The sequence below is a fragment of the Sinohyriopsis cumingii genome, chromosome 2 (genome assembly GCF_028554795.1).
Source record: "Sinohyriopsis cumingii isolate HCF-2022 chromosome 2, ASM2855479v2, whole genome shotgun sequence".
NCBI classification, from domain to species: domain Eukaryota; kingdom Metazoa; phylum Mollusca; class Bivalvia; order Unionida; family Unionidae; genus Sinohyriopsis; species Sinohyriopsis cumingii.
The window spans coordinates 169,712,571-169,727,387 of NC_142962.1; the positions used below are offsets into that span (position 1 = coordinate 169,712,571).

Below are 14,817 nucleotides of genomic sequence, written 5' to 3' on the forward strand. Positions count from 1 at the left end.
ATAATGTTATGTAAGTAATGTTAGACTTAATAATGTTACGTAAGTAATGTTAGACTTAATAATGTTACATAAGTAATGTTAGACTTAATAATGTTACGTAAGTAATGTTAGACTTAATAATGTTACGTAAGTAATGTTAGACTTAATAATGTTACGTAAGTAATGTTAGACTTAATAATGTTACGTAAGTAATGTTAGACTTAATAATGTTACGTAAGTAATGTTAGACTTAATAATGTTACGTAAGTAATGTTAGACTTAATAATGTTACGTAAGTAATGTTAGACTTAATAATGTTACGTAAGTAATGTTAGACTTAATAATGTTACGTAAGTAATGTTAGACTTAATAATGTTACGTAAGTAATGTTAGACTTAATAATGTTACGTAAGTAATGTTAGACTTAATAATGTTACGTAAGTAATGTTAGACTTAATAATGTTACGTAAGTAATGTTAGACTTAATAATGTTACGTAAGTAATGTTAGACTTAATAATGTTACGTAAGTAATGTTAGACTTAATAATGTTACGTAAGTAATGTTAGACTTAATAATGTTACGTAAGTAATGTTAGACTTAATAATGTTACGTAAGTAATGTTAGACTTAATAATGTTACGTAAGTAATGTTAGACTTAATAATGTTACGTAAGTAATGTTAGACTTAATAATGTTACGTAAGTAATGTTAGACTTAATAGATACTTCTACTTATTATTTACTAAAATTTCACTTTCTTTCAAATACTGTGAGTTAGTGGATTCTCCTCCTCTCTACCAAGCAGCATTACTTTCATCATGCATTTTATTTTTCCATTCATGAATGATCATTTACTCTTTACACATGGTGTTTTATTTTTCAAAAACAAAATCATGCAGGGAACTTCTTCACTAACTTGAGCCAGTCACAGTAACTACTTTTGAGATTAAAAATAGCTAAATAATGAGAAGTTAATGTAAGACCAAGACAGTTCCAAACCATAATAGTTGACATTTTCCTAGCTATCAAATTTAGAACATCCATTACTTCTTTTTTTAGTCAGCTTGCCAAATGTGCAAAATAACATGTAACTTTACTTTCCCTGCCAAAGATATTGATAATTTCATACCTAATCAATTACATATAAATGCATTTTTGAGGAAATTGGGATTCAGAAGTACTTTCATAAAATTAAAAAGGCTTAGTTGAAAATGTTCAGTATAGAAAAACCATAATGAGTTGAAAATGTTTAGTATAGAAAAACCATGAGTTGAAAATGTTCAGTATAGAAAAACCATGAGTTGAAAATGTTTAGTATAGAAAAACCATAATGAGTTATGAACTTTTATTCATATGCATCAGATGAACAGTCTAAAGATTTTCAAGTTTCAGAAATGTGCAAATAAAAAATGTATAGATCTTCTAAAATGCATGAATAAATGATAGATAATTTAAACAGTGCATTATATTTATTTGATTACTATTACAGATATAAACTTGTCATTTGATTACTATTACTTATATAAACATGTCATTTGATTACTGTTACAGATATAAATGTGTCATTTGATTACTATTACAGATATAAACATGTTATTGGTAATTAGGATATTGACACTCTAAGAACTTTGCATCATAACTTTGTTTCTGCTTAGGAGAGGAGCTGTGATGACTTGGTGGTTACTATATCTGACTCCTGACCAAAAGGATTCAGGTTTCAATACTGCTATCACATAAGCTGTGTTTGGTTGCCATGATTTGACTGTGGGCAATGCACTTAACTTAGTAAGCTGTGTTTGGTTTCCATGATCTGACCGTGGGCAGGACACTTAACTTTGTAAGCTGTGTTTGGTTGCCATGATTTGACCATGGGCAGGACACTTAACTTTGTAAGCTGTGTTTGGTTGCCATGATTTGACCATGGGCAGGACACTTAACTTTGTAAGCTGTGTTTGGTTTCCATGATCTGACCGTGGGCAGGACACTTAACTTTGTAAGCTGTGTTTGGTTGCCATGATTTGACCATGGGCAGGACACTTAACTTGGTTTACTGAGCACTTAATTATCCACTCAGTGATGTTTTAAGGATTTCATGACTGAAACAATATTAGGTATCCTACTTTTAATTATGGCAACCTGGGTTCAATTTTTAGTCTCTGATAAAATTTTCAGATTTATGGACCCAGTTTTTTGCTTGAAACTTTGTAGTTCAGTTGCATGATATTGTCAGGGGCATTAGACTTGTATCAAAATAGTATTTCACTGCATATTGCAAAAAATATTCCTCACACCTCAGACTATAAGTGCCAAATCTGTCACATAATGATACATCTCGGTGACACGGCTATATGAAGCTAGTTTAGAAAATAGTTGAATCTGTCAGCTGTCACTGTAATTGCAATTTGTGTACATTGGACCTTTGATCCCCTCCTTGGACACCACCACCTGACTACCCCCTTCATGTGTGTGAGGTAATAATGGGAACCCTCATCCATATGGCCATCACTGGGGTAACATAACCCTCATCCATATGGTTATCACTGGGGTAACATAACCCTCATCCATATGGTTATCACTGGGGTAACATAACCCTCATCCATATGGTTATCACTGGGGTAACATAACCCTCATCCATATGGCTATCACTGGGGTAACATAACCCTCATCTGTATGGTTATCACTGGGGTAACATAACCCTCATCCATATGGTTATCACTGGGGTAACATAATCCTCATCTATATGGCTATCACTGGGGTAACATAACCCTCATCCATATGGCTATCACTGGGGTAACATAACCCTCATCCGTATGGTTATCACTGGGGTAACATAACCCTCATCCATATGGTTATCACTGGGGCAACATAACCCTCATCCATGTGGCTATCACTGGGGTAACATAACCCTCATCCATATGGTTATCACTGGGGTAACATAACCCTCATCCATATGGTTATCACTGGGGCAACATTGTCACCCAGCAGTTTAGATGTGAGTAAGCAACAAACATTTTAGAGGGAGAGTATCTCAATATCCCTAACCTTCAAAACAGTGTCAAATGTAACTCACCTGGCCAAAAAAACATGGTTTGGGTTCATTTGGTCAGTGTGTATTGTGCATAGCCAGTCATGCACCATTAATTACAAGTTATTTACAACTTTTTCTCAGAATCTGTTTTACCAATTTGTACGTGATTTGGCATCCAGAATTTTTAGAGGATGCTGATCCAGCATTCAATATTGTCAGTAGGACAATAAAAATGGAAGAAAAAAACAATTAAACAACCTCTCTCAAAAACTACTCAAAAAATTAACCTCAAGTTTGACTGAATATATCTTGACGTGAAGGGTTTTCAAATTTGACAGAAAAGCATCCTGGCATGAAGGATTTCAAATTGTACAGAAAGGATCCTGCTTTGAAGGGCTTTCAGTTTAATAATAATAATAATAAAAATAATAATACAGTCCTACCCACTTACATCAACATCATTTATCTTGGCAAGCTGCCCATGCTAATGAAAATGCAAAGTCCTGGGTCCATGGTCTATTGTTAATACCAAATTTGTCATGCTTATGTTAACATCAACAGAAAAATAAATTGAATTGTTGACACAAACCCTAGGTCCCAAATTGAACAAATCTTTTGTTCTCTAATCATATGTGTCAACAACCTGCCAGTTCCATATTTTGTTCTACAATTATTTGTAATAATAACTGATGGGTATTTGTTTGGTCCGCCAAAGCTTGCCTTTCACTGTGACTTCAGTAACGCATGCACCTTTCATCAATGCAGGCCAACCACAAACTTGAATAAAAGCAATGGAATCTGACAATCTGATTAAAATCAGATCTCCACTGTCCAATGCGAAGACCTGACAGTGGCCACTGAGGGGTCCTGTTCTGGTGGTCTTTTCAATTATGGAATGGAAATGCAGCTTTCAGAAATCTGAAAGTGAATCAGATTGTTTGGCACACAGTTCTGCTTTTCAGCCATCTGTTCATTCTCCCAAATGTGAAGATATAAGGCTTTATCCGATTGGTTGATAAAACCAGCAATTATGGTAAATGATAACATAGGTCACTAAAACTAGTCTTTTGCAGCTATATATAACTAGACATGAACTGCAATGCAGACCTCTACAAAGGCACAAGGATCAAGTTTGCAGGCCCTTCCCCATTCCATCACAGTTGTCATTTAAAACTTCTCAAAGACTGCTTGACCCATGTGCACTTGATTTCACAATGGACATTCAAGCATCAAGGCATTTAAAATTTGTTTAGTGGATGACAATTTATAATTTAGGGTGACCATCATTACTAAAACTAGACTGTTAAACAAGTTATTTATGAAGTACTCAATAAACATTGACCATTTGACAGAAATGGCAAAATAAGAGTTTCAGTTTTATACAAATGGTGCTGAACTGTAATTTAAATATGTCCACAAATAACATAAATAGAAAAACCTTTAAACTACATTCTCCTGAAAATTTCTGAACAGAATTTGACAAACATTTAACCAATGATGGCCTTTAAAATTCACAGACCTACCATCCCTTACAATTTTTCTGTAAGACTTAGTGAAATGACCTTTTGGAAAGTTTTCCTCCAGATCCTGAGGCCAGCCATTGTCAGAATGCTCCATCAGTATCCACCTTACTAATTGGATTGGTAGTGTTGGTGTTCCATTGGTATCTGCAGCCTATCTTGATTTCTCTTTACATGTTCGATGTTGTTCATAGGTGCCACTAAATATGTTTAACCAGTGCATTGCAACTTGCATTACTTACACAAATGTTTCTGACAAAAAGGAAAGGTCAGTTTTTAATCAAATACTCAAAAGCCATCATGAACCACATAAGGCCTCAAAGAACATAATGCAATTAGCCTAAATTCTCCATGTTACAACTGTAAGGTAACTGCAATCAACTAACAACTTGTTGTTTAGACATGTTAGCCATAATTCTATTACTCAGTCATACATTACTCATAATATTTCCGGTCCCCAGTAGTCTGGTTCTCACTGGTTTCTGTAATATGGGAATAAATTGTGTAAAAATCACTGTTCATGGTTTTTTCATTAATGTAATAAAATCTCAGCTTTCAAAAGTGGTAAATTTTGGCTTAGAATGTTATGTTTGGAGGACATCCATAAAAATGGTATTTCTGTCCTACTGTCAGTTGAATCACATGTATGTTAAAACCAGCTGAGCCCTAATTATAGGAAATCCAGGCAATATAGGTTACATGCTTCACTTTGTACATGAAGTTTACAGCTTTTGATTGAAGTATGGTTAGTTTACAATCTTCGTATAGCTAAGGGTCATACATGTAAATAAATAGTAATAATATTCTTGTCTTTCAACAACTTCAACAACAAAAAATCACATTTTGTCAACACAAAGTTTTCTCAGGCAAATGAGACTTTTTCCAGACAAGCCTAGAATTGACAGGAGAAGTCCAGTCTGACACTGAGGGGCCCAGACATCAGGCAATCAGTTTTATTTTAGCACTGCAACAAGTATATTTGGTTTTAATTTTTGTTGTGGTGGTTTAACACTGTTGTTCAGCACATGATAGGCTATACAATGTCCCATACAGAAATTTCTCTTGGATTCCATATGGAATACATCAGGAATCTGTATGGAAGAAATATGGACTGAAAAACATATGGAATCAGACAAGTTATTCCATATCAATTCCATAAGTACTTCACAGCAAGTGAAAATTCCATATGGAATAAAGTTGCAAATTTAATCCATAAGCACTTTTTTCCATATGGAAAGCAGGCTAATGTATTATAGCATCATGGAAAATACTCTCTGAAGAATTAATAACCTAAACTATCTGATTCAAATAGAAATATTGATGGGAGTTAGAGTACATGTATATGTCAGTGTAGTTGATGTGAAGGATGAATATATACTCATATAAATTTGAAGAAACACATGCATGTCAGTTTTCTTTAATTTATTTCCACAGATGTTTAAAAACAGACAAAGACATGACCAAAAAAGTAGAGAAAATGTAAACATGATCAGAATATTAATATCTGGTAGTACAAGCATAGAGGAATCTTTGGACTTAGAAAATTGGTGCAAGGTGGATTTTGGGCTTGATCTGATATTTACTCTCAAAAATAATTTGTTTTGCTTCCTATTAAAAAGTGCTTTACAAAAATCATACCCTAGTTTAAATGTGACTGAAATTTCAGCAAAGTCAGTGACATTTATTTTTCATTCACTCAAATGTCTTTTTTCACTAAAATTTAAGGTATTTTAGGAGATTTTACCAAAATGTCTAAAAATATGAGTTAAATTTTGTGATTGAAATTTCACTGAGAGTTTGTCAAGAAATTATGAAAAAAGTGATATTTTGTGATTGCAATATCAATGACATTTCAACAAAAAAATATCAGTAAGATATATAATAAAATTAATTTTTTGTTTCTTGTACACTTTGGATGATTTTCAGTAGCATTTATATTTCCTGTTTCTGATAGCTATAATTTTATTGTTTAGTTTGGGCACAATAACTTCTTTCCACATCTTTCCTTGTTATAACTTTTTCAAATTTTGTTTTTGTTGTTGTATATTTGTTTAACTTCAGTTGGATTTAATGGCCCTCGAACAAGTTTTCTTGTTTTCCATTTTAAAACAGAGTTTCGCTTTTCTCCTGACCTGAATGTAATTTTCCTTGATATGGACCCTTTTTTTAATACTGTCTCCAAACCTTTTTTTTAAATAATGTTCTATCTGGTCCCATTCGGCAATGAGCTTTCCAATAAGTATTTGTTCCATTTATTATTTAACAGATGATCGCTGTAAAGAACTTTCTGATTGGTCAAAGTTTTGTACTTGCCCAATGAATCGTTGCATAACGGAAACAGATGGGACTGAGCATGCTTGCTAAACATGGGAATTCAACATTTTTAGCAGGATACGAGATTGAATAACTATTTGAAAAATGTGTGACATTGAGAATAGGTTGATTGCAAATTCGATGGGAATGTAATTGGTCAATTTGTATGAAAACTGAACACCAGGACTAGCATTTTGGTTTTTGTGCCATAAAGAGCTTTGCAGAAGCAGCTAACATACTAAATAGGACAAGGAATTCAACCAGGATGATTTTGAAGTTATATAACTCCAAACTGATTAACTTCCAGAATTTAAGGTGGGACAACATTTAGATCACTTGTGGGAATTGTTGCCAGATACCCATGTCTATCAAAGATAGTCATATCTTTGTGGAATTTTCTTCGCCCACAAGTAGAATCATCTTTCAATATCGTGAGGCGTTATTGTGTATATTATCAAAATATAATCTTGGTGTGTTAGAATTCAGTGTAAAATAAGAGTAATTATATCACTGATAAACATTTGTCATGGCTGCTTATGGAACAAGGACTAATTCGAGAGACCACAACAGCATCATAGTTTGTGGAATCAAAAATCCAGTGTACAGTACAAGTGACATAAGGCAGGCTCCTAGCTTTTCTTCTTCTCATAATCAAATTGTCTCAAATGGATGCTTTTCTGTAATTTTGTATTATTTTCAAGGTTGAATTTTTCAATGCAGATTATTATTTTATATTTTATATATGTTTATGTATTCAAAGATGCCTGTGCATATGTTCCAGGCTTGATACTTTGATTTTTAAAACCACCTAATTATTTAGTGTCAGATACTTCATATCATGTTGTATATACTGTATATGTTGTACATCACAGATAGAAGGCCTCAAAGTGGATTAGTTCTGTAACTAATTGAATTACATTCTGTAAATAAAGTTATTATTATTATTATTTTTAATTAGTATTATTAACTCCCATTTCTCTTGCCTTGGATATCATATAATTACAACATCAGTGTAATTGTTTTCATGCACACTTAAATATCACCTTGGTTAATAAAGTCCTGTTTAATTCATATCCATTATTTTTTTGAAACCTGCTGAAATGTCTGAAGCACTATAAAAAACTCCAGTAAAATACTATATAATGATCAAAATTTTAGTGAAATCTTACAAAAGTTTTAGTCAATTTTTTTGTGAAACCTCACAAATATTTCAAAGAAATTTGAGTGAGACCTCAACATAATTTCAGTGAAAGTTTTGGTCAAAATATGTGTGAAATCTCACCAAACTTTAAAGTGAAATGAAAAATACTTAAGTGATGCCAAGTTGGATTACATTTTGTATGCAAGAAAGAAAATGGCATTGCCCCTTAGGACAAGAAAAACCTAAATATTATTTGATAATGTATGTCAAAATAAAATTTATGATCCATTTTAAATATGTATATTTTTTATGGTTTAGGCAGAAATTGCTTTAAAAAAAACTGTCTGAAATCCGCCATGACATTTTCATTATTGGATGGGGTTTCTGCAGGTATTTCCATCAGAAGTAAAGATTCCGCCTAGTAACTTGTACTGTAGACTGGATTTTTGATTGCACAAACTATGATGCTGTTTTGGACTGTTGAATTAGTCCTTGTTCCATAAGCAGCCCTGACAAACATTTATCATGATATAATTACTCTTAATTTATACTGAATTACAACACACCAAGAATATTTTGATAATATACACAATAATGCCTAATGAGATTGAAAGTAGATTCTACTTTTCAGCAAAGAAAATTCTGCAAAGATATGACTATCTTCTATCTTTGATAGACATGGATATCTTGCAACAATTCCCACCAGTGACATACACGTTGTCCCTCCTTAAATTCTGAAGTTATTTAAAAAAAAGTTTAGGAGACGATATTAAAAAATGGGTCCATATCGAGGAAATTCAGTTCAGGAGAAAAATGAAATTCTGTTTTAAAATGGAAAACAAGATGAAAACTTGTTTGAGGGCAGTAAAATCCAATTGAAGTTAAATGAAAATACAACAACAACAACACATTTGAAAAAAAATTTAACAAGGAAAGTTGTGGATAGAAGTTATAAATTGTGCCAAAAATAAACAATAAAATTACAGCTATCAGAAACAGGAAATATAAATGCTGCTGAAAATCATTCAAATTGTACAAGAAACATTAAATGTTATTATATCTTATTGATATTTTTATTGAAATGTCAGTGATATTACAATCACAAAATATCACTATATTTTCAGTCATTTAACTTTACAGACACACAAAAGCCAAGTCCTAATTATGCCTTATTTAAGTGATGTAAATGACTAAGTTCTTCATTCCGCCTAGATGTTGGTTAGAAAATAAACTAAGTCCAGATTCCTCCTTTCATATAATAGATGCCAGTGACTAAGTTCCTAATTCCACCTAGATGGTGGGTGGAAAATCAACCAAGTCCAAAATTATGCCTAATGATGTATTTATAGCAGGAATTTGACAAAAGTCCATCTTAGAGTTAGACCGACTCTAGATGGATTCATCTTTGATTTCTCCAATTTTCCATGTCTGCCTTTGTATTAACCAGATTTTTAACATTTTAGGCAGATTCCGCCTTAAGTTCCAGGTGGAATCCACCTAATTATTTCATATGGGTTATCATCCATGGAGTGTACAACTGCAGTTTTTGAAACTGAACTGGGAGTTATGAAACTAAAGTGTATATTAAGCAATTTTTAGTTGAAGATGATGTTGCATTTGCTGTTGGACCATCACCTCACCCAAACAGATGTTTTCCATGTTGATAATACATGTTTCTGTCTAATTCCATATTTAAAATTTGTCTAACTTATAGAAGAATATTTAATGCCTTACTGTCAGGGTTATTTAAGTGACAAAATGATCTGCAAAACATGAACTCTAAAATATGTATCCACACATTTTACCATTAAGTAAAGGCCAACACCAACATGAACTCTAAAATATGCATCCCTACATTTTACCATTAAGTAAAGGCCAACACCAACATGAACTCTAAAATATGCATCCACACATTTTACAATTAAGTAAAGGCCAACATGAAATCTAAAATATGCATCCACACATTTTACAAATAAGTAAAGGCCTACATGAACTCTAAAATATGCATCCACACATTTTACAATTACCGTATTTTCCGGCGTATAAGTCGATAATTTTTGACTTGAAAGTTCGGTCTTCGTCTTATACTCCAAATCGACTTATATATGGATTGTGTCATTGAAATTGCATCGACTTATATATAGATTACAGTATCCGGTATGCTATTGACATTGCTCTATAATCGGCATAATTGAAAACAGGTCACATAGAAGTACAAATTCATGTTAAATTACTTTGTCAATAAATTGTCATAAACTAATATGACTGCGTTTATATTTGTAAGTTTTGTCATTATTTATTTTGCATTCTGCGTGTTTTTTCTTATTTCTCAAACATAAAATAAAAGAAAACAATTTACAATACTGGTAAAAACTTCACCGGGCCGCATAGCACACTTACAGTCTATACTCTATAGTGTACTGTACTAATTCAAAGCATATTGTTTGTTCCTAAAAAAAAAAGATATGAAATAACTGGTCCATTAATATTTGATTTTCCAGTATAATGTTGGACACACGTGAGCAATTACCGGCATAGCTTTTTGATTGATCCAATTGATCCTACAAAGGGATGTAATCCATATTAACTTGAGCGTTCTATGATTATTTATAAAATAATGTAGATCATGCATTCTACTGAATCCCCCAAATCATATGTTTCTAATTGTATTTGACAAAGTTTCTCAGATAAATTAGGTTTAAACTACACTAAAATCAGATATATAGATGGACTACCAGTACTCATAGATCATCATTGATCGATGATTTTTAGTTTCGCAATTCAGTTTAAAGCAAATTGTAATGTCAACACTTCACCTCTATTCATTCTTAACCAGCTGACGATTTGGTGTCTTTCTTTGATTATGCCGGTTGTTGATAAATTGGTCTTTGGTTTCCAACAACAATCAAAGCCAGTTGCCGCAATTGTTGAGACCTTGATATTGGCTTTAGCTACCGATACTAGTTACCATATTGCCGGTACCCCATTGTTCTTTATCATTAATCCGCATCAATTACGCTACCCGTTTTTAATATCAATGGGATTAAGTACAACAGGAAATGATGCCCACTCCCTTCTCTAGATGTAAATAATGAATTTAGCCATGGGCATTGTTTTCATTGCTATAGTACGGGCACATTTTAATGAGTTCGGTATATTTTGATCAATCTTTTCAGTCATAATCATTCATATAAATATCCCTGTACAAATCATACAACTTATCTCACAATGCCTCCCGTCAAATCACGCAAGTCTTATACAGCGGCTTTTAAGCTGGAAGTTGTAAAGTTCGCTGAAGAGAACGGTGGGATTTCACAGATATGTTAAAGTATAATGAAAAGTATTTTTATTTATTTTTTGTTTGCAACTTTTGTTTTCTGTCTCCTCATTTTCTTCACATTTCTGATTTCCCTATGAATTGCCTTATTTCCCTATTGTTAGCCTCACTGAGTTTATCTCATCTGTTGAATCTTGCACTCAAGACTGGTTTCAACTGGAAGGAATAATCATAGCATGCACAGCAACGTGGCTCTTGTTGCAATGGATATTATAATTAAAACAAATATGGTTTAAACTAAACTAAAATCAGATATATTGTGAGCGCGCGCGTGCTTGTGTGTGTGCGCACGAGAGAGAGAGAGAGAGTGAGAGATGAAAAAATTTGTCTGCGTACAAGATCGTCCTTGTATTCAGGGCGGTTTTTATTTGTAGCTTTTGCAAAGAGAAAAAGGACGGTATTTTGAGTTACCTGACGATTGTGATAATCCTCATGTATTACGAGCCTACTATATTCCATTATCAATAAACACCTCTAAATCAACAATTCATTCTTGTTTTAATTACGATGTACATTGTCACAACAACCACATGGCTATGCAGTGTTATTTACATGGTAATTAAACATGCTTAGCGCTTTGGCTATAATTGAAACCAGATTGAGGGCAAGAATCGACAGAATAGGTCAAATCAGCGAGGCTGCCAGTAGGGAAATGAGGCTTTTTTAGGGAAATCAAAATCTGTCAACATTTTATTGAAGTCATTGTCCATACAAAATTTGTTATAAGGACAAGAGATCATACCCATTACTTTGTATTCAAACTCACCGATAAAGATAATAGTGGGGTATATCATTGAATAGATTAGTAATAAAATGTTAATTATATCCAAGTCCAAACAGAACAAACACTTAAAAAATAGTATATGTATATATATATATACGAATCGATTTAACGAAGTCCGTGACTTTCAAACTTACGATAGAAAAGTTGGTATAAGTTACGTTCGTAACTACAGGTAATAAAATGAACTACAACATGGATGTGCTTTCAATTATAATAAAACAAGCATGGACTGTTTATTCAGCTGTGTCAATTGATAACAAAATATAGCAGTTCAGAAGTAAAATCACAAGCATGTTAGCATCGGTAATGCAATTTCACGATTGCCAGTAATATGGAATATCATACAATGATACCATCAATATTCATGGAACCGGCAGTTACTGGTATAAAATACAAAGCCAAGTTATTGACCTGGCCTCGTCTTATACTCCGAATCGACTTATATATGGACGAAGGATGGAAAATTTACAAAATTGGTCAATTCGACTTATACTCCGCATCGACTTGTAGGCCAGAAAATACGGTAAGTAAAGGCCAACACCAACATGAACTCTAAAATATGCATCCACACATTTTACCATTAAGTAAAGGCCAACATGAACTCTAAAATATGCATCCACACATTTTACCATTAAGTAAAGGCCAACATGAACTCTAAAATATGCATCCACACATTTTACCATTAAGTAAAGGCCAACACCAACATGAACTCTAAAATATGCATCCACACATTTTACCATTAAGTAAAGGCCACCACCAACATGAACTGTAAAATATGCATCCACACATTTTACCATTAAGTAAAGGCCAACATGAAATCTAAAATATGCATCCACACATTTTACCATTAAGTAAAGGCCAACACCAACATGAACTCTAAAATATGCATCCACACATTTTACAATTAAGTAAAGGCCAACATGAACTCTAAAATATGCATCCACACATTTTACCATTAAGTAAAGGCCAACACCAACATGAACTCTAAAATATGCATCCACACATTTTACCATTCAGTAAAGGCCAACTTGAACTCTAAAATATGCATCCACACATTTTACCATTAAGTAAAGGCCAACATGAACTGTAAAATATGCATCCACACATTTTACCATTAAGTAAAGGCCAACACCAACATAAACTCTAAAATATGCATCCACACATTTTACCATTAAGTAAAGGCCAACATGAACTCTACAATATGCATCCACACATTTTACCATGAAGTAAAGGCCAACACCAACATGAACTCTAAAATATGCATCCACACATTTTACAATTAAGTAAAGGCCAACATGAACTGTAAAATATGCATCCACACATTTTACCATTAAGTAAAGGCCAACACCAACATGAACTCTAAAATATGCATCCACACATTTTACCATTCAGTAAAGGCCAACTTGAACTCTAAAATATGCATCCACACATTTTACCATTAAGTAAAGGCCAACATGAACTGTAAAATATGCATCCACACATTTTACCATTAAGTAAAGGCCAACACCAACATAAACTCTAAAATATGCATCCACACATTTTACCATTAAGTAAAGGCCAACATGAACTCTACAATATGCATCCACACATTTTACCATTAAGTAAAGGCCAACACCAACATGAACTCTATGCATCCACACATTTTGCCATTAAGTAAAGGCCAACATGAACTCTATAATATGCATCCACACATTTTACCATGAAGTAAAGGCCAACACCAACATGAACTGTAAAATATGCATCCACACATTTTACCATTAAGTAAAGGCCAACACCAACATGAACTCTAAAATATGCATCCACACATTTTACCATTAAGTAAAGGCCAACATGAACTCTAAAATATGCATCCACACATTTCACCATTAAGTAATGGCCAACACCAACATGAACTCTAAAATATGCATCCACACATTTTACAATTAAGTAAAGGCCAACATGAACTCTAAAATATGCATCCTCACATTTTACCATTAAGTAAAGGCCAACACCAACATGAACTCTAAAATATGCATCCACACATTTTACCATTAAGTAAAGGCCAACATGAACTCTAAAATATGCATCCACACATTTCACCATTAAGTAATGGCCAACACCAACATGAACTCTAAAATATGCATCCACACATTTTACAATTAAGTAAAGGCCAACATGAACTCTAAAATATGCATCCTCACATTTTACCATTAAGTAAAGGCCAACACCAACATGAACTCTAAAATATGCATCCACACATTTTACAATTAAGTAAAGGCCAACATGAACTCTAAAATATGCATCCACACATTTTACCATTAAGTAAAGGCCAACACCAACATGAACTCTAAAATATGCATCCACACATTTTACAATTAAGTAAAGGCCAACATGAACTCTAAAATATGCATCCACACATTTTACCATTAAGTAAAGGCCAACATGAACTCTAAAATATGCATCCTCACATTTTACCATTAAGTAATGGCCAACACCAACATGAACTCTAAAATATGCATCCACACATTTTACAATTAAGTAAAGCCAAATTTGAACTCTAAAATATGCATCCACACATTTTACAATTAAGTAATGGCCAAACAGTTTTGCTTCAGTATATTATTTATCATCTTATATTATCATGCATGTAAAATTGCCACAAAAATAAAGAAGATATTAGTGCCAAATAATATTAATTATATAATTTTATTTAATTAAACGTTTCATTTACCAAGGC

The 14,817-nt window shown here is 33.0% G+C and overlaps 1 protein-coding gene across 1 annotated transcript in view; it reads left to right on the plus strand.

Annotated features, from left to right (window-relative positions):
• The window catches only part of LOC149806280 (uncharacterized), a 386,203-nt gene that overhangs the window by 317,331 nt on the left and 54,055 nt on the right, over positions 1 to 14,817 (plus strand). The gene's annotated exons all lie outside the window — the stretch shown is intronic.